The 21,538-nt window shown below is 43.6% G+C and overlaps 1 long non-coding RNA gene across 1 annotated transcript in view; it reads right to left on the reverse strand.

The window, feature by feature from the left end:
- LOC126281315 (uncharacterized) overlaps positions 1–21,538 on the reverse strand; it is a 761,290-nt gene that overhangs the window by 218,937 nt on the left and 520,815 nt on the right. Inside the window, exon 3 of the long non-coding RNA XR_007551248.1 lies at positions 7,642–7,696. This is a non-coding gene — a long non-coding RNA (uncharacterized LOC126281315). The remainder of the gene's footprint in view (positions 1–7,641; positions 7,697–21,538) is intronic.

Genomic DNA, 21,538 nt, shown 5'->3' on the forward strand with positions numbered 1-21,538 from the left:
AAATGGTTCTGAGCACTATGGGACTTAACATCTGAGGTCATCAGTTCCCTAGAATTTAGTACTACTTAAACCTAACTAATCTAAGGACATCACACACATCCATGCCCGAGGCAGGATTCGAACCTGCGACCGTAGTGCTCGCGACGTTCCAGACTGAAGCGCCTAGAACCGCTCGGCCACAGAAGCCGGCCTCTTGCTCTTCATTGCTGCGAAATGACAGCACTTGTATGATAACATTGTTGGCAAGAATGCGCTCTTGATCACACATTTTTGACTGCCGACAGATCTTAGCTACGGCATCTACAGTGGTGACTGACAGTATCACATTCCTTGTTAATAGTCAGTTAACGGACGGCTGACGTGTGGTAGTGAGATAAACGCCAAAGTTTTGTGCTTATATCGAGAAGAAATGAGAAGTTACTAAAAAATTAGAAAAGGGGGAAACTGCGATAAAACTTTATCAGGTTTGTAGAATTGACTTACAAACAGTGGGAGACTTTTTTTTTTCTTTAAATTTCTATTTGTTCTTTTTCGTTCGTTTTATTTGCTCGGTGCGGGAGTCGCAAGACACCCGTTTCAATTCGTCGCTGATCCATTAACTCAGTTTTTTTTTTTTAATTCCAGAGGGCAGCTAACCCTCTGACCGAACACGCTGAGTTACCGTGACGGCACTTAGCACAAGCATATCCTATAGCCGGTCTGATGTTTACACAGAAAGCACGAGAGGTCCATGAATCTCTAAAGTCTGAACGCGAATTTAGCGCTGTATCAGAATGGCTGACTCGATTTAAATGTTCCTATGGGATTCGAGTAGATATTGTTCATGACGAGAAACTCAACTGTACCACAGAGGGAGCGATGAACTGCTTAGCAGTTTTCCCCCGAAACAGATTTACAATGCTGATGAAACTGGAATGTACTTGAGCCACGCCCACATGAAATTTTTAGTCTGTCGCACTGAAGCGAAAGTTAACGGACGTATGTGTAATAAAGAAAGTCTAACGGTTCTATTCTGCGCAAATTGAAGCCACTCGTTACAGATAAATCGAAAAAAAAAAAGACCGCGCACGTTGAAAAGATAACGGACGTACCACATTATTATTTTCATAGGAAAAGAGCGCTGACTGACAGTATTATCTTGAGAGACTGGTTCTGTTCTACGTTCTAGGAATAAGCAACATCTGCGTTCTACGGAAGCGTAAATTATGTGAACCGTCTTTAGAACGGAAGAGAGGCGGAACCGCGAGGACACACACACACACACACACACACACACACACGCGCGCGCGCGCGCGCGCGGTACGCCGGGTGGATCAGCGGCTACCAGCATCATCAGGCCGGAAGGGGCGCTCGCAGCCTCGGTACCTCCTCTCCTCTCTCGCACCCCCTCCCCCCTCTCCCTCCCCCACACGACAGGGACGTGCGCCGCGCACAGCACAGCCGCGCAAATGCCCCTTCCCCCCCCCCCCCCCCCCCAAAGCCCAGACACTCGCTATGCCCACCGAGCGGGCAGCAAGCGCCGGGTTCGTGGCGACGACGTAATTGCCACGAACCCGGCGCTTGCTGCCCGCTCGGTGGGCATAGCGAGTGTCTGGGCTTTGGGGGGGGGGGGGGGGGGGAAGGGGCATTTGCGCGGCTGTGCTGTGCGCGGCGCACGTCCCTGTCGTGTGGGGGAGGGAGAGGGGGGAGGGGGTGCGAGAGAGGAGAGGAGGTACCGAGGCTGCGAGCGCCCCTTCCGGCCTGATGATGCTGGTAGCCGCTGATCCACCCGGCGTACCGCGCGCGCGCGCGCGCGCGTGTGTGTGTGTGTGTGTGTGTGTGTGTCCTCGCGGTTCCGCCTCTCTTCCGTTCTAAAGACGGTTCACATAATTTACGCTTCCGTAGAACGCAGATGTTGCTTATTCCTAGAACGTAGAACAGAACCAGTCTCTCAACTACCGACGCTACAGAAATGCGCGCACTGGCCAGGGAGGGCTGCAAATAAAATTGCCAAATGGCTCATACGCATTTTGTGCCGTACGTTATAACGGCCCCCTGCCTAAATATGATGAAAATTCAGTTTTATGTTAGTAAATAAAATGTCACATACCTTAGGAGAACCTAACTTCTCATCAAAACATTTCAAAGATGTTCGCAGGGTGGTCGTCACAACGCTGAATAATACTGTTTCAAAGATAAAGTTTATGGCTCGTCACTTTTGTTGTCTAGGGTATTATATATTTATAAAAGGTCCGGATTTTTAAGAAAGGTAAGGCTAAAGACATCTAGTAGTTTTATAAAAGTCATCACACACTTTTATTCCTCTTTAAAAAACACACGTTAAGTTTACATGGCGTCTCTGACAAAACAGTTACATCTTGTGCATCAACCTCTTTGGTTCTGCGATCAACACATGTTTACATACAATGGAATTAGCCGGCATTAAAAACACTCACCGACGTGACTTTCATAATTACACTGAGCCAACTGCCTGCCGGTCTTTGACAGTGCTCGCATTTATAACCTTCCAAAAACATCAACAAATTATCTCTTTTTTTTAGAGTCCATTAAATTGTTGTTAAATGAATCATTTACATGAAATTGTTACGAATAATTCTGGCGCTCAGGTGTTCAGATTAAAAATATAAATGGTGGATTTTATAAATAATTACAAGTGTCAACGAAGTGAAACAGCTGGATTACAAAGTGTTGAATATAACCTTTCTCATTTGCAGAATATTGGGGTTAAAAAGAGCTAATCTGTAAATTATGTGAGCATACAGTACAAAAGATTATTAATCTTATTTGGTTTTCATACTAAGTGTAGTGAATAATCAGGTTTCCCTGGCTAAATTTTATAACGAGCAATTTCGTAGTCGCATATGTTGACACTTTGAATAAGCCTATGAGAGCAAAACATAGCAGTTCATAATGAAATATTCGTGTTAAAACAGTTTACATAAATGTACCTTGCTTTTGCAATCTCTTTCGGATCGAAATATTATATATTACTGGCATTGAAAACTACTGCGTCGTAATTGCACCCATATGAAATTTAACTAAATTGAGTTCAATTTACTGAAAAATCTTAATTTATCCCCAGTATCGTATACTTCCATACTTCCTTTCCCTCCAATTGGGATCATTGCAACGTGCACTGTGACATGGTACTGCGCGTGGAGGATGCTGGGAGCGGAGGAAATCTGTGTACATCTACAGTTGTGCAATACTGAGTCAGCAATTAGAGGAACATAGACATATTAACAAACTGAAATACACAGTTAATATTTCATAGTATTTATTCTATGCTTCCTAAGCCATTATGGGTTATCTTAAAAATTGAAATGGTCCACTGTGTTCGATCTTCTGACAAAAACTGGAGTAAGCTATAAAGAAATGAAGGACTATCGTAAAGTCCGCGCAAAGGATCGTGATTTGACTGTAAGGTGTGAGGGTGGAGGTGGTGGGAAGAGGGGGGGGGGGGTTCTTGGTGCTCGGTTCCTATTTAAAGTAGGAATATGTGTGTTGTGTACATAGTTCCGCGTAGTCAGCGCGTGCACAACTTTCCCACTACAGCGCGCCCCGCTAAGCACAACAACACAGGCGCAGCGCTCGTGTTTCGCAGTTTTTCAGATTATTTCAGCCAATCATACTCATACTTAATTAGGATTGGTTGTGTGTCAAAATTATTCATGTGAGCTTTTTTTCTAGCGGCTGTTACTTAATCTTCAGTTTTTATTACTGCATACGTTAAGTAGACAATGACAAAAATTTTTAGATAAGAGATAATAATAATATGTCTGCTGTTCAGTAGTTTATTATTTGCTACGCGAATCGTCCAGCATTCAGGTACTGCATAATTTATTACATAGCCATCTTCATTCTTGTTTTGTTTCAGACGCAACATTTCATTTACAGCATCATTCGACAATTTTTCAAAGTTTGGAACAATACTCGGATCAGATGTCGCTCAAATCAACAAAAATCTACATTGGTTGCCATGGCTATGGCGGTCTAATGTCAAAATTATGGTAGAGTAAGAGTTGGGAACCAGGATGAAAAACACTCATATCACAAAATATGTGAATATGTTCTGGGCAGAGTTAGCTTCTCAACTTATCTGGCACTTTAAAAGACATTTAAATCAGATCATCTTGACATATTCGCGCTGTTTTATGAGTTAACCCTACTTTCCTAGCGCAGTGAGCTCAGAAGATTCGCTAGCGACAGTAAACAATGTATTTACAAAAAAAAAAAAAAAAAAAAAAAGGTTCGAATGGCTCTGAGCACTATGGGACTTAACATCTATGGTCATCAGTCCCCTAGAACTTAGAACTATTTAAACCTAACTAACCTAAGGACATCACACACATCCATGCCCGAGGCAGGATTCGAACCTGCGACCGTAGCAGTCGCGCGGTTCCGGACTGAGCGCCTAGAACCGCGAGACCACCGCGGCCGGCAATGTATTAACATCACACGGCTGAAGAGCATACGCGTAATAGCTTAAAAAGTTTTTCTTGAGGTGATAAAAATTTCTGGGGGTGGTTTTCTTCCTGCGTACGCTAAAAGTATTCTTTGATTTCAAGTAGACGGGGTAGGGGAGGGAAATTGATTGTTTTCTCTTGGGGATCATTCATTTCCCAAACACAATCTCTGTTACATATTTGACGGGGGATGTAAGAACAAGGAGACAGAAATTGATGTTCTTCTAGAGAGTGGGATGGATCTGCAATAGGAAGTATCTGAGGTTGAGGGGTGCATCTATAATAGGACTAATCCAGAGTGGGGATGTATGCATCCTAAACATTAATGAAACGTTGCGTCATACTGCACGACATGACAAATGCTATGTTGAACGACGTGATGGCATGAGTCATATTATATGACACGGCATCATGTATCATGTTACTTTACATGAACCTCAGCTGTTAACTCCCATAGTGCTCAGAGCCATTTACTTTACATGAACACGATGCATTATGTTTCATGACATGGGTACTTACAAGAAACAACAACGGAGATAAAACGAATCGCCAAGAAAAGGATTAAAGTTCAGTATGAAAGGATAGCAATGATAAGATTGGCTGATGAAATTGCTATCCTCAATGAAAGTGAAAGAGAAATACAGGACGTGTTGAGTGAAGCAAACAGTCCAATGTATGAAAAAACAAGGTTTGACAGGGAGGGTCTCATCTGCAGTGCCCCAGGGATGTGTGGTAGGTCCGCTGTAGTTGTTGTTTTGGTCTTCAGTCCAGAGACTGGTTTGACGCAGCTCTCCATGCTACTCTATCCTGTGCAAGCTTCTTCATCTCCCAGTACCTAATGCAACTTATATCCTTCTGAATCTGTTTAGTATATTCATCTCTCGGTCTCCCTCTACGATTTTTACTCTCCACGCTGCCCTCCAATACTAAATTGGTGGTCCCTTGATGCCTCAGAACATGTCCTATCAACCGATCCCTTCTTCTAGTCAAGTTGTGCCAGAAATTCCTGTTCTCCTAATTCTATTCCATACCTCCTCATTTGTTATTTGATCTACCCATCCAATCTTCAGCATTCTTCTGTAGCACCACATTTCAAAAGTTTCTATTCTCTTCTTATCTACACTGTTTATCGTCCACGTTTCACTTCCATACATGGCTACACACCATACAAATACTTTCAGAAACAACTTCCTGACACTTAAATCTACACTCAATATCAACAGCTTTCTCTTCTTCAGAAACGCTTTCCTTGTCATTGCTAGTCTACATTTTATATCCTCTCTACTCCGACCATCATCAGTTATTTTGCTCCCCAAATAGCAAAACTCCTTTACTACTTTAAGTGTCTCATTTCCTAATCTAAGACCCTCAGCATTCGACTACATTCCATCATCCTCGTTTTGCTTTTGTTGATGTTCATCTTATATCCTCCTTTCAAGACACTATCCATTCCGTTCAACTGCTCTTCCAAGTCCTTTGCTGTCTCTGACAGAATTACAATGTCATCGGCGAACCTCAATGTTTTTATTTCTTCTCTATGGATTTTAATACCTATTCAAAATTTTCTTTTGTTTCCTTCACTGCTTGCTCAATATAGAGATTGAATAACATCGAGGAGAGGCTATAACCCTGTCTCTCTCCCTTCCCAACCACTGCTTCCCTTTCATGCCCCTCAACGCTTATAACTGCCATTTGGTTTCTATACAAATTGTAAATAGCCTTTCGCTCCCTGTATTAAACCCCTGCCACCTTCCGAATTTGAAAGAGAATATTCCAGTCAACATTGTCAAAAGCTTTCTCTAAGTCTACAAATGCTAGAAACGTTGGTAGGTTTGCTTTTCCTTAATCTTTCTTCTAAGATAAGTCGTAGGGTCAGTATTGCCCCACGTGTCCCAACATTTCTACGGAATGCAAGCTAATCTTCCCCGAGGTCGGCTTTACCACTTTTTCCATTCGTTTGTAAAGAATTCGTGTTAGTATTTTGCAGCCGCGACTTATTAAACTAGTAGTTCGGTAGTTTTCACATCTGTCAACACCTGCTTTCTTTGGGATTGGAATAATTATATTATTCTTGAAGTCTGAGGGTATTTCGCCTGTCTCACACACCTTAATCACCAGCTGGTAGAGTTTTGTCATGACTGGCTCTCCCAAGGCCGTCAGTAGTTCTAATGGAATGTTTTCTACTCCCGGGACCTTGTTTCGACTTAGGTCTTTCAATGCTCTGTCAAAGTGAACCGAACAAATATAAATGTAATAAGGAGTAGTAGACACGAGGTGAGTGATGGACGTACGACCAAACCTGAAGAAATTCTGCTGGCTTAGAAGGAAGGTGAGCATAAAAAGGACACTAGCAGAGGCATAGAGGACACAAGCAAGGAGGGCATTCCTGGACAAGAGAAGTCTAGTACTATCAAAAACCTGCGTTAATTTCAGGAAGAAATTCCACAGAATGCACGTTTGGAGCGCAACATTGCATGGAAGTGAATTATGGACTGAAGGAAAACTATAAACGACGAGGATCGGAGCGTTTGAGTTTTGATGCGATAGAGAGAATGTGAAAATTTGGTGGATTGTAAGGAGTGCCGAGGTTGCCGAAGAAAGCAACGTTAAGGAAAACACTGACATAAAGAAGGGACGGGATGACAGGAGACGTGCTGAGGCGTCAGAAAACAAATGCCTCGACATTAGAGGGAGTTGTAAAGAGTAAACACTCGAGGGAAAGACAAAGATTGACGACAGAGGATGCAAGAGCTACTCTGAGATGAAGGGGTTGGTACAAGAGAAAAATTCGTGACGGGACGCATCAAACCACTCATAAGAGTGATGACTTAAAAAGAAAACGTTGTTGCAAGGATCACCTTCTGCTGCTGTCGTAATGCGCTAACAGAAGAAACGGGCTTTATTTTGAAGCTGTCTTTAACCTGTCCTTGTCATCTTCCAATACCACTTCTATGCATGACATTGTCACAGCTTCACAAATGTGTTATGGTCGATGTTTGCGTCACTGATATCTCCAGTGGCTTTGTCAAATTGCAGGTACGTAGAGAGATTCCGGACAGGTCGCTGTCCCGGCGACTACTGCGAAAAGGGTCCTCCGCTGGCCAGACTGTGTGGGCGGCAGAAGCGGCCGCTGTAACGCGCTGGAGGAACAGCAGCTGCAGTGCGACTCACTCACCTTCTTGGAGTCCATGACGCAGGCCGCGGGCTCCCCGGTCACCGGAGGGTCCAGCCTGCAACACACAGCAAGCAGAGGCCGTCAAGTGACTGCAGTACGGACAACAAGCGAGGGTTGCATCGTGTTAGTAGCACGAACTGGCGGGCAACATTTCGATGGTCAGACAGTCATCCTCTTCGATGCAAGATCACCTCTGCATTACACAAAACAAAGGTCCAGTGGCGTACGACAACATGGACCTCATATAAAAGCTCGCAAGTAGGCTACAATAATTTTAATGGAAATGAAATAGAGACAGGCTGGCCAAAGCAGCCACTTGCTACGGAGGGGGAAACACGTACCAGTACGGGAATGTCGGGTAGTACTGGACATCTAAGCGTTTTCCAAAATTATCATTTCTTCTGAACTTTGTAGGGGGACATTCTTCACTCTAAACAACCTATGATATGACATAATGAAGGCTTTCACGGCCGGATGACATCGATGGTGGTAAACCTATTGGCCTATAAGAGCGTGATCCAAGAACCTCACCATGGAAATAGAAAATGACAACAAAACACCTTTCGTCGATGCTTTAGTTATGAGACAGACCGATGTAAGTTTGTAAGATAAGGTTTTACGGAAAGCAGCACACAGTGATAGACACTTACATGAAAACTGTAATCACCAGCCACAACAAAAGAGAGCTGTCATTAAAAGTCTAGCCGACAGAACCAAAAGAATTTGCATGCCGGAAGACCTGGACGGCGAAATAAAACATTAAAGCAGGATAACTCGGTGGAAACAAGTAACCAGAATTATACGACCGAAGGACAAGCATGAAAAATAAAGATGCAAGAATTCAGATTCCCTCCCTCTTATTAGAAAGGAACGGATGCGATCGCAAAGATTTTACAGAAACATGACATTAAACCGGTTTTTAGACCAACAGAGAAAGTATGCCAAGCACTGCCGATCTGTGAAGGACAAACGCCCTCCTCTGTTATTATTGGGAAAACTAAGAGAAGCATGAACACACGGCTACAGGAGCACAAAAGTCTTTGCCGACTACGCGATACAGTCAAATCGGCTGTAACAGAGCATGCTCCTCAACCAGAAAGTCAGGGAGTGAAGTTTTCCAGAACAAAAATTTTATGTACGACGACTAACTATTATCCACGGCTATCTAGATAAGCCAATGAAATATATATTGTAACTGGAAAGAAGAGACCACAAAACGTAGCGACATGGGGACAGTAGCTCTACAGAATTGCTAAACAGCTTTTTACCTTTGGCATGACGACAGTGCATAGTTAAATATTATCTTAGACAAGGATCATCTCTGCTTATCAGGTGTGACTCTGGCCACGCCCATGTTCTACAGCACATATATTCCTCTCAGTCGGCAAGGCTGAAACGAGGGGAAGATGTACAGCGCAGTTCTGGACGAAACTTCAGGAACAGATGTACAGATGTGTTTAGTGGACCACGGCCTTTTACCCCGAAAGGTTTACCACCAGCAAAACAGTATTACATAATCCGTGCGAATTGTAAAAATGGATGTGTGTATGTATGTTCCATATCACCTCCTAAACCACTGGACTGATTTCAACCACACTTGGTACACATATCCCTTATTGTCAGAGAACAGTCACTGTGAGAGAGGGTGGCTAAGAACGACTTACCTATAACAGTTCAGGAAATAGAAGGTCATAAACAATGAGTTGCATGAAAAACTATCGCATCATTCATGACGCTGAAATTGATTACTTCTGTGCTAGAAGTTCTTTTCGTAAAAAATTTCGCAGACAATATCCAAATATGCCACTAAATGCATCTACAAAATTTTGTCATCGTACCGCAGACAGTTCAGGAGATATGACGTCATAATCACATTAACGCATGAAAAACTTCAGTGACGATTTAAATTTATTGCTTTCATGCTACCAACTCTCTTCTTATTCTCACCACATTTTATAGACAATATCCAGGTATCCCGCTAAATGTGCCTACAAATTTCATCATTGTATGATGCTTAGATCAGAAGGCATGACGTCATAAATACTGAGATAAGTGGAAAACTACCGCATCATACATTAAGTTTAAATTTATTACCTCTTTGGTGCTAATTCTACTCGCAACATATTTCGCAGACAGTACTCACATATGCCACTGAATACACCTACACAAATACTTAATTGTACGAATCATACACTAGGTGATCATAAGTATCCGGACACCTGACTAAACATGACTTACAAGATCGTGGCGCCCTCCATCGGTAATGCTGGATTTCAGTATGGTATTAGCCCACTCTTAGCCTTGATGACAGCTTCCACTCTCGCAGGCATACATTCAATCAGGTCCTGGAAGGTTTCTTGGGGAATTGTAGCGCATTCTTCACGGAGTGCTGCACTGAGGAGAGATATCGATGTCAGTCGGTGAGACCTGCCACGAAGTCGGCGTTCCAAAACATCCCAAAGGTGTTCTATATAGGATTCAGAGCAGGACCCTGTGCAGGTCCGTCCATTACAGAGATGTTACTGTCGTGTAACCACTCCGCCACAGGCCGCGCATTATGAACAGGTGTTCGATCGTGTTAAACGATGTAATCGCCATCCCCGAATTGCTCTTCAACAGTGAGAAGATAGAAGGCGCTTAAAACATCGATGTATGCCTGTGCTGTGATAGTACCACGCAATACAACAAGGGGTGCAAACCTCGTCCATGAAAAACTCGACCACACCGTAACACCACCGCCTCCGAATTTTACTGTTGGCATTACACACGCTGGTAGATAACGTTCACCGGGCATCAGCCATACCCACACCCTGCCATCGGGTCACCACATTGTGTATTTTCTCACCTCCCGCCTAACTGTCATAGTACTTGCACTGGATCCTGATGCAGTTTGGAATTCTTGTGTGATGGCCTATTACACATTACGACCCTCTTCTACTTTCGGCGGTCTCAGTCAGTCAACAGACGAGGTCGGCCAGTACGCTTTTGTGATGTACGTGTCCCTTCACGTTTCTACTCCACTATCATATCGGAAACAGCGGACCTAGGGATGTTTAGGAGTGTGGAAATATCGCGTACAGACGTGTGACACAGGTGAAACACAATCACCTGATCACGTTCGAAGTCCGTGAATTCCGCAGAACGCTCCATTCTGCTCTCTCATGATGTCTGACTACTGAGGTCGCTGATGTGGAGTACCTGCTAAAGGTGGCAGCATAATGCACCTAATATGAAAAAACATATGTTTTTGTGGGTGTCCGGATACTTTTTATCACATAGTGTAGTTCAAGAGCTACAGCCTCAGAAACCCTCTGATGCGTGAAAAAAGGCCGAGTAATCCATTAAGTTTTTATACATTTATTCTTTACTACGAAGACAGTCGTACAGTACAGTCAGCTTTAGGAAATTCCTGACACTTGCGAAGCGCATACTGCCGCAGGCGAAAACAGTAGATGTCTCTAGAGCTGTCAAGGGGCGTTGCCGTAGTGACTTTTACGAATTCACTTTGCAATCAAGCGAAGCAGCTGCACCCACCGTATAGAAAGTCTGGGATTATCTCACACAAAAGTCTACTGCAGCAGTACGTACAAAGTTTCGTTTCTATTAGAAACTGGCAAAGTAAATACGCTGATAATGCCGGGTTTGTAATTAGAATCAACAATAAAAAAACACCTCCTAACCATGCAAGAAAATTTCCACATACAGAAAACCAAAGCAGAGGCGAAAATCCTGTTGAATAATGTTCGCTAAAAGTATTGTCCAATATAGTAACAATGAGACCCAACATCTTTACACTCACTCATCCATGAACCCCTCTACATAATATCAAAACGAAAAGTCAAATAAGTTTTCAACCACTCGCTAACAGCTAGTACACCCGCCTCAACCCCCCCCCCCTCCCAACTCCCCCCCCCCCCCCCAAAAAAAAAGAAAAAAGTCGTCGGCTCTACCCCATCTCTCTCTCTCTCACTCATACGTACACACGGTATAAGCATCATAAATAGAAGTTAGTCTCTCACATCGTTAGGTTGGCGAAAAATAGGTAAACATACCAAAGAAGATGAAACACGTAATGGAGTCGCAATATTTACGTTGCGAAAAACAGTGTACGACGAAATAGTTGTATCGAGTGACAAAAGGACCATAGTCCACCACAAAAAAGAGTGAGAAACATTGTGAACAGTGTGTGGAAGGCGAGAACACAATGATGTGATCGTATGGCAGTGATAAAAGTGGTAGTGCGACCTCTAGACCAGATGTGACGAAACGCACATCAGCAAATCGCTAAGTAATTGCTTTTTTACAAAAAAATCGCGAAGTGATCTGTTTAATAATCTAAAACTAAAAAAAACTGTATCGTTATATATCCCACTGATGATGCCTTACAGCAGGAGAAGGCGAAACGCGTATGGGATAAATAAAGTAACTAGCAGCAGGAAAAGGCAGTTTTATTTACAAATCAAGTATTTATATGCTTGCTCAGCAGGATAGTCACACAAACAAACTTGTTATAGTTCTCTTTACTCACACGAAGTGTTGAATTCTATTGACAAGGGATTTCAAATTGATTCTGTATTTATAGATTTCCAGAAGGTCTCTGACACTGTACCGAGAAGTGGCTTGTAGTAAAATTGCGTGCTTATGGAATATCGTTTCAGTTATGTCACTGGATTCGTGTTTTCCTGCCAGAGAGGTCACAGCTCGTAGTAGCTAACGGTAACTCACCGAGCAAAAGAGGAGTTATTTCTAGCGTTTCCCAAGGTGGTGTTATAGACCGTCTGCTGTTCCTAATCTATATAAACGATTTAGGAGACAATCTGAGCAGACGTCGTAGGCTGTTTGTGGATCATTTTTCGTGTTATATAGGTTAGAGTATATGTATGTTGACGACTGTAGTGTCCCTACTTAAAAGAAAAGTGAAAAAATCGAATAAAAACGCAACTGGTATTCCATCGCGCTACTCTCGAAACACGCAGTGCTTTGTTAGACTTCTCTGAGATAGTGCAATTCGAAGTCGTATATGTGGCCATTTACACATAAGTTCTGACAAGCAGACCACATGGCAAAGCAGTTCGATACATCTCTCAAAAATTCTCAGAAAAATTGACCCTGAAGTTTTCCGGACGACTTGAACACCCTTAAGTAAAGCAAATGGCTTTACTCTGTCGTGGGAGTGCAGTGTTCAATTCCGGTCCGTGGTAAATTTTTAGATACAAAGGTGCATGTTCTATAAGCATTTCCGCGAAGAGTAAAATACACGTAAATGAAAACTTTAATTCGAAGCCTTGTTTTTCTAATTTGAACGTCCTTTATTAAAAACCTTTTATAAATCGATATGCAGTTAGAAGTAAGGAGATGTGCATCTTTCATAAAAATGACAATTAGATAACTATTAACTAGCATATGCTTGAAGAATATTACGTTTAAATGGCGTAGGTATTCGAACTGAACGAAAAAAAAAAACCGAAAGCAATAATGACTGAAACAAGACTCCAACACTCGAACCAGTGATCCCGCGATTAGCAGTCTTGAACGATACTGACTTTTTTCCATCTTTCAGGCGTTCTACGCTTCACGGAAAGGCTCGTAGAACATAACCTTTGTTTAAAAATCTGCATCGACTCGGAACAGAACGCAGGCCGGTCACACAGTACGCGAACACTCCACCACAGAACCATGCTGCCCGTAGAAACAATGTACTAAAGACGCTTGGAAAACATCAAAGTCAATTTTCTCGAGGTTTTTATACAGTTGCACCGAACTGCTATATGAGAGTCATATTTCAGTTCTGAACTTCTCATGCGGTAAGCATAAAAAAATTACAAAAATCAAATTGCCGCGAAATCATCCTGTGAAACGACAATTCAAATCTACAAGGAAAAATACGCATGATGTGTTTATATTCTGATGTACCACAAGTACACCATTTAACACTGTTAAAAGCCCCAAAGATGAAGCTCCGGGATATTGTATTTTTGTAGAATCATGTGCATGCTCCACATTAGCTATAGTCGTGTTATTCCTATCATTTTCGAAACGTGTGATCGAATTAATAGCGTACTCATCACCCCACATTCCTTTGTATAAAAGTGTTTAAAACATTGTAATCAACCAAGAAAAAAATACTAAAACCATCTATACAATAGATTTGTAACTTCTTTAATTCTCTGTATGTTTCTAAGAAGAAATACGAGGTCGTAAACACTGAACTATTTTAAGCTCATGCGACACAAAATTTACAGCACAAGTGAATTTAGTATGACACTTTTGGGACACATCCATAACGTCAGGGCACGTAAATACGAGTACAGCGCGTCAGCTTCTCTTGTATCTATTTAACCCACATATGCTTGATATCTTCACACAATTTTTGTGTGTGCATCTGACCGATCTGTTACTAATATGTTATGATGATGATGTTTGGTTTGTGGGCCACTCAACTACATGGTCATCAGCGCCGTAAACATTCCCATTCTGCACGCAGTTCAATCTAGCCACTTTCATGAATGACGATGGAATGATAAGGACAACACAAACACCCAGTCCCTGGCAGGGAAAATCCCCAACCCGTCCGGGAATCGAACCCGGGACCGCGTGATCAAGAGATAGCAACGCTAACCACCAGACAACAAGCTGCAGACTCTAATACTCAAAACAGCAACGACGAAGTCTAGTTTGATTAACTTCTCTACACAAAGTGTTCTGTATCGCACAGGCTACGCCGTCATCGCTGCTGATCCCAACATTACGACGTACACAAATAAAGCCAATATCTATCTGTGTCTACGTCGGTCGGCTACAACTGAACTACACATGTCCGCATTCGTAGACATTCCATCAACAGGTTCCGAATTATGTGTTCGAATATTTCGGTGTGTAAGCTGGTATCCAGTTTCTTCACTTTTTCTTCGTCAGTTAGTGGAGCAACCCTCCAGTTTCGCCTGCCTACATATATTCGTAGTCCGTAGAAGTGTTATTAAAGGCAGTGAGGATATCAGATACAAGCGTTTTCATTAAGGCAAGTACGCTAGAGATCGCAAAGGGTGCACCAGCTGTTGATGACAGTGCGTTATGTGTTCTTTGTGACATACGAGAACAATGTTCGCTGGAAACGCTTAGGCCTGCATGTCAACCTACCATTATTTCCGAAGTTAGCTGACGTGCCGCTGCTTTTGATATCAAAGCAGCAAAGGCAACAAAGTGGCTTACATAGCGGCGAGTCCGAAACGCATACACGTGCTCGAATTCCCTCTCCCTCCCCCTCTCTCTCTGCCTCTCTCACCCCTTCTCTCTATCTCTCTCTTTCTCTCTCTCTCTCTCTCTGTCATACAGATCGCCCACTCGCAGACACAAACATACAGACACATACAAAAAACCTACACACGCAAATAAATAGACACGTTCAAATGTGCTGTGAAGGACTGGCGAAGTGGTATGAGGTACTAGAAAATGAACGAGAGAGAAAGAGAGAGAGAGAGAGAGAGAGAGAGAGAGAGAGAGACAGAGAGAGAGAGCGAGATGGTGGAGAGAGAGAGAGGGGCAGGGGCGGCGATTGGAAGTGTTGCAATACTGTTCTGACAACACAAAGGCACTTCCACTGTTCTGTATACGATTGACGTCCAGCAAAGAGTTCATTAAAAAGAAGAGCTTTGTTCGAGTTTAAATATGGCTGTGACCTGGCTTCCGACATGCCCCTGATTGAGTAACCTTCGTCACGTTCACGTAGGGATCGAAATTTACTCTGTGTTCTTTACAATAAGCATCAAGCTCCATATTTTTCGCGCTGCAATCTGTGTTTTATTTATAAGCTGGAGCGAAACAATGCCTCTTGTAATCTAGTGCCAATAACAAACATACAGTGCACTGAGTGAATACTGTTGAGAGGGTAGCGTGACTTCCAGGAAGGTGGTCAAATTTTCGTTTGTCTTATTCTGTTCTCATAGAATTTCAGCTAAAAATATAAGTTCCGTTAGCAACAAACGGCTTGTGATTTCCTTCTGTGTACATGAAGGATACCGTTGACATCTTCTGCGAAAAAATTAAAAGATTTCCGAAAAGTCCGTGAAATAAAAAGAAAAGAAAGATTTTTATGCTCTCTCTGCAGCTGTTTTTGCTGATCCTGCTATTGCTTGGTGACAGTGGATGATTAAGCAGCTATGGGGACAGCCAGTTGACGTGACATCAGGGGTACAAAGTGTCTAAAAAATTTAGACTTTACTGTCCGTAATTGCTTTAACTTAGAAAAGATATTAAATTCCGTCTGTCCAACTATCAGAAGCAGCACATTTAAATCAGCATACAGGGTTCTTCTCACTCATATACACTCCTGGAAATGGAAAAAAGAATACATTGACACCGGTGTGTCAGACTCACCATACTTGCTCCGGACACTGCGAGAGGGCTGTACAAGCAATGATCACACCGAAGGCACAGCGGACACACCAGGAACCGCGGTGTTGACCGTCGAATGGCGCTAGCTGCGCAGCATTTGTGCACCGCCGCCGTCAGTGTCAGCCAGTTTGCCGTGGCATACGGAGCTCCATCGCAGTCTTTAACACTGGTAGCATGCCGCGACAGCGTGGACGTGAACCGTATGTGCAGTTGACGGACTTTGAGCGAGGGCGTATAGTGGGCATGCGGGAGGCCGGGTGAACGTACGGCCGAATTGCTCAACACGTGGGGCGTGAGGTCTCCACAGTACATCGATGTTGTCGCCAGTGGTCGGCGGAAGGTGCACGTGCCCGTCGACCTGGGACCGGACCGCAGCGACGCACGGATGCACGCCAAGACCGTAGGATCCTACGCAGTGCCGTAGGGGACCGCACCGCCACTTCCCAGCAAATTAGGGACACTGTTGCTCCTGGGGTATCGGCGAGGACCATTCGCAACCGTCTCCATCAAGCTGGGCTACGGTCCCGCACACCGTTAGGCCGTCTTCCGCTCACGCCCCAACATCGTGCAGCCCGCCTCCAGTGGTGTCGCGACAGGTGTGAATGGAGGGACGAATGGAGACGTGTCGTCTTCAGCGATGAGAGTCGCTTCTGCCTTGGTGCCAATGATGGTCGTATGCGTGTTTGGCGCCGTGCAGGTGAGCGCCACAATCAGGACTGCATACGACCGAGGCACACAGGGCCAACACCCGGCATCATGGTGTGGGGAGCGATCTCCTACACTGGCCGTACACCTCTGGTGATCGTCGAGGGGACACTGAATAGTGCACGGTACATCCAAACCGTCATAGAACCCATCGTTCTACCATTCCTAGACCGGCAAGGGAACTTGCTGTTCCAACAGGACAATGCACGTCTGCATGTATCCCGTGCCACCCAACGTTCTCTAGAAGGTGTAAGTCAACTACCCTGGCCAGCAAGATCTCGGGATCTGTCCCCCATTGAGCATGTTTGGGACTGGATGAATCGTCGTCTCACGCGGTCTGCACGTCCAGCACGAACGCTGGTCCAACTGAGGCGCCAGGTGGAAATGGCATGGCAAGCCGTTCCACAGGACTACATCCAGCATCTCTACGATCGTCTCCATGGGAGAATAGCCGCCTGCATTGCTGCGAAAGGTGGATATACACTGTACTAGTGCCGACATTGTGCATGCTCTGTTGCCTGTGTCTATGTGCCTGTGGTTCTGTCAGTGTGATCATGTGATGTATCTGACCCCAGGAATGTGTCAATAAAGTTTCCCCTTCCTGGGACAATGAATTCACGGTGTTCTTATTTCAATTTCCAGGAGTGTAAAACTTCTTCAGTGGAATGCAATAAAACATATTTACAGGTTTGGTCTGCTTTCTAGATCTAAAAAAGGTCATTGCAAAAGATATTACGGTACGATGTTTTTTACTTTCGGCATTTCATGTCCGAATTCCGCTTACATCTTGTAGCTTCATCTACTTGCACATTTGTGAGGTAATTCTTTCGTTCGGCATTGATGTTTTTGTCTTAATCTCACGCTGTTTTGAGGCGCTATAAATTTCCTTCTTTGAAATGCGACAGGTTAGCACTCTAACTGTTTGCTTGCAAACTCCTGGCTAAACGTGTCTGAAGTAAACAAGTAACTAAAAGGGCGCAAGACATATACGACAAACCACGGACGAAGAGAAAATTGTTAGGTGAAGTGGAAACCAAAATGAGCCGTTAAATCGGCAACACTACACACACACACAAACGCACAGAGATACGTTTAGCCAGGAGATCCAATCGAACACTTATTGTGATGTTACAATGTGCCGTATTTCACATCTAAAAACATGTACTGTAGTGCTGCAATGAAACGTGAGAGTAGCCAAAAAATACGAGTGTAGTGTGTAAGCAGACGGCTCTTCCTGATGTTAGAGCAAATCGGATATAAATTGCTGTAAGTAAAAACTGAAACCTCGATATCTTTTATAACGATCTGTTTTCAGTTCTAGAAAGAAAACTGAAATCGTAAATATGTTTTGTTCCTGACCACTGACGATGTTTCAATCAGTAAAACGAAGCGTGGGTGATGATATAAATACGCATTTTCTGGCAATAGCACAGACGGAATTTAAACACTTTTAATAAATTTAGGCTTAAAGTTTCACAGACAGGAGAAAATTCTAAGCTGAGTCTGGCATGAGCATTTCAGGCGGCTCGACGCCATGAATGAGAAAAGCGTGTGAGGCTCTTGTTTATATGGGCCGCATCTATGGTGCTAACCACTGCTTACTGGCATTATTCATTACGTCAACTTGAAAACATGTACGTAATGTTTGAGGCAGCAGGATGTTGCACCCGGAAAGCTGAACGAACGTAAAGAGAAATAATTCGCGACAGATATCACGATTTTCAAGAAAGAAGTCAGTTTATGAATAGGCTATTGTTTTATTTTAAAATAAATACTTTATTTCATAATTTAGCAATTAGCTAATTTCTCCCAAAGTATTGTTCACCGAGTAGAAGTTAATGAAGTGATGTTGGATTGCGTGAGAAAGCAATTGTAAATAGGCGTCGGAATGCTGAAGACTCTATTCGCTTTATTCGGTCTATTATCTTGTGCTTTCGGGTACGTCAGCATCGGGTGTGTACAGGTATTTTGCCATTTTGCTACCTGCGTATATGACATTCGTTTAAATGTTTCAGTTGCATCTCTGATAGCGATATTTATGTCATGCTGACGAAATCGGGTATCCGTCGCTCCTGTTCGAATTATTTGCGCTGTGTTTTCGCTGTCGCATTGTGAAGCAGGCTGCAATTTGGCCAATTGTAACACAATCACAGCAGACAGGGGAATGAATGTTCGAATTATTGTCTGCCACAATATTTACACTGGGGCACATAGTAATGCTAAGTGTAATTTATAGATGAAAGTCTAATACGTCTGCTCCTTATTCCTCGTCACTGAATTATAGCCAACTTGCTTACCTCGCGTCTCGTAGATTTTGCCCCAGCTGGTTTTTTTCTCCATCGGTCGCGAGCTCTAACTGTTGTGCAATAAACAGTGCATAATAAGGTGACCAGTACATACGTTTCAATGCTCAGCATATAAGAACAGTAAACTGTTGAGATGCCAACTAATTTTGTTTTATTTCATCAATCAAAGCAATTTCTAGAGCCAGTCTATCGTTAGTATTCATAGCAAGATTCACGGTGATTAATCATTAGTTTTGCAGGCACAGCAGAAGTGGCAAAATTGATTTACACAATCTTAGAATCAACATGCGATCGCGCCAATTCGTTTTGCGTGGCAAATTTAAGAATTAATTCCGCCTTTGTTGCTTGCACCTAACACACTAGTTCACGTGTTGCCACGTCGATAACAGATCGCACACTGCCTAGTGAACGATCTTAGCAGTTTGGAGCCTGCCCTCTCAGGAGGCACTTTTGATTGGTCCACTCTTTCCATTAATAAGCACTGACAGGAACTAAAATTTGTAATTAGCATTTATTACGAACTGAATGACATTGAAATTATAACTAACAAATTCTCAGTGCAAGTAACATCATCAGCACGGTTGGAGCTCTATATTAATATTTAAACTGTAATAATAAATAATAAAAGATTCGCTTCTTGCCGCTCTTTCTCTCTCTCTTTCTTTCTTTCTCTTTCGCTGTCCACTACTATAGAGATCATGCTCGTACTGCGACCTGCTGTTCTCAGCTGTGTGACGTGACCATCCGGGGCGTCGTTAGGTGAATCTGAATTTGATCCTACCTACTCGCTACCCTCCCGCAACAAAATCTTCCTTTACTATGCATTAAAACATAAAAAAATGTAATAAACGTGGGTAGGAGTGTCGCATAAACGTCACACGATGTCAGAAGTGCACCGCTCTGTGGAGTGATCATCTTTCATACATAACACATAGGTCCTTCTATTAAAGTGTTCCAAATTTGGCCAAACACACGAGAGAGCAAATTTTTTGAATACATTATACACTACTGCCCATTAAAATTGCTACACCAAGAAGAAATGCAGATGATAAACAGTTATTCATTGGACAAATATATTATACTAGTACTGACATGTTTTCACGCAATTTGAGTGCATAAATCCCCAGAAATCAGTACCCAGAACAACCACCTCTGGCCGCAATAGCGGCCTTGATACGCCTGGGCAAGGAGTCAAACAGAGCTTGGATGGCGTGTGCAGGTACAGTTTACCCGTGCAGCTTCAACACGATACCACAGTTCACCAAGAGTAGTGGCTGGCGTATTGTGACGAGTCAGTTACCCGGCCACCATTGACCAGACGTTTTCAGTTGGTGAGAGATCTGGAGAATGTGCTTACCAGGGCAGCAGTCGAACATTTTCTGTATCCAGAAAGGCCCGTACAGGACCTGTAACATGCGGTCGCATATTATCCTGCTGGAATGTAGGGTTTCGCAAGAGTGGAATGAAGGGTATAGCCACGGGTCGTAACACATCTGAAATGTAACGTCCACTGTTCAAAGTTCCATCAATGCGAACAAAAGGTGACCGAGACGTGTAACCAATGGCACCCCGTACCATCACGCTGGCTGGTACGCCAGTAAGGCGATGACGAATACACGCTTCCAATGTGCGTTCACCGCGATGTCGCCAAACACGGATGCAACCATCATGATGCTGTAAACAGAACCTGGATTCATCCGGAAAACTGACGTTTTGCCATTCGTGCACCCAGGTCCGTCGTTGAGTACACCATCGCAGGCGCTCCTGCATGTGATGCAGCGTCGAGGGTAATCGCAGCCGTGGTCTCAGAGCTGATAGTCCATGCTGCTGCAAACGTCGTCGAACTGTTCGTGCATATGGTTGTTGCAAACGTCCCCATCTGTTGACTCAGGGATCGGGACGTGGCAGCACGATCCGTTACAGCCATGCGGGTAAGATGCCTGTCATCTCGACTGCTAGTGATATGAGGCCGCGCTGGGATCCAGCACGGCGTTCCGTATTACTCTCCTGAACCCTCCGATTCCATATTCTGCTAAGAGTCATTGAATCTCGACCAACACGAGCAGCAATGTCGCGATATGATAAACCGCAGTCGCGATAGGTTACAATCCGACTTTTATCAAAGTCGGAAACGTGATGGTAAGCATTTCTCCTCCTTACACGAGGCATCACAACAACGTTCCACCAGGCAACGCCGGTCAACTGCTGTTTGTGTATGAGAAATCGGTTGGAAACTTTTCTCATGTCAGCACATTGTAGGTGTCGCCAGTGGCGCCAAGCTTGTGTCAATGCTCTGTAAAGCTAATCATTTGCATATCACAGCATCTTCGTCCTGTCGGTTAAATTTCGCGTCTGTAGCACGTCATCTTCGTGGTGTAGCAAATTTAATGGCCAATAGTGAAGAAGATAGTTGGAAATTTTCTTTTGATGTGTCGTCGCGTCATGCAAGTTGTGTTTTCAACATCTCATTGCTGTTCGTAACACATGTGTAAATA

This window comes from Schistocerca gregaria, chromosome 7, assembly GCF_023897955.1.
Source record: "Schistocerca gregaria isolate iqSchGreg1 chromosome 7, iqSchGreg1.2, whole genome shotgun sequence".
Taxonomy (NCBI): Eukaryota; Metazoa; Arthropoda; class Insecta; order Orthoptera; family Acrididae; genus Schistocerca; species Schistocerca gregaria.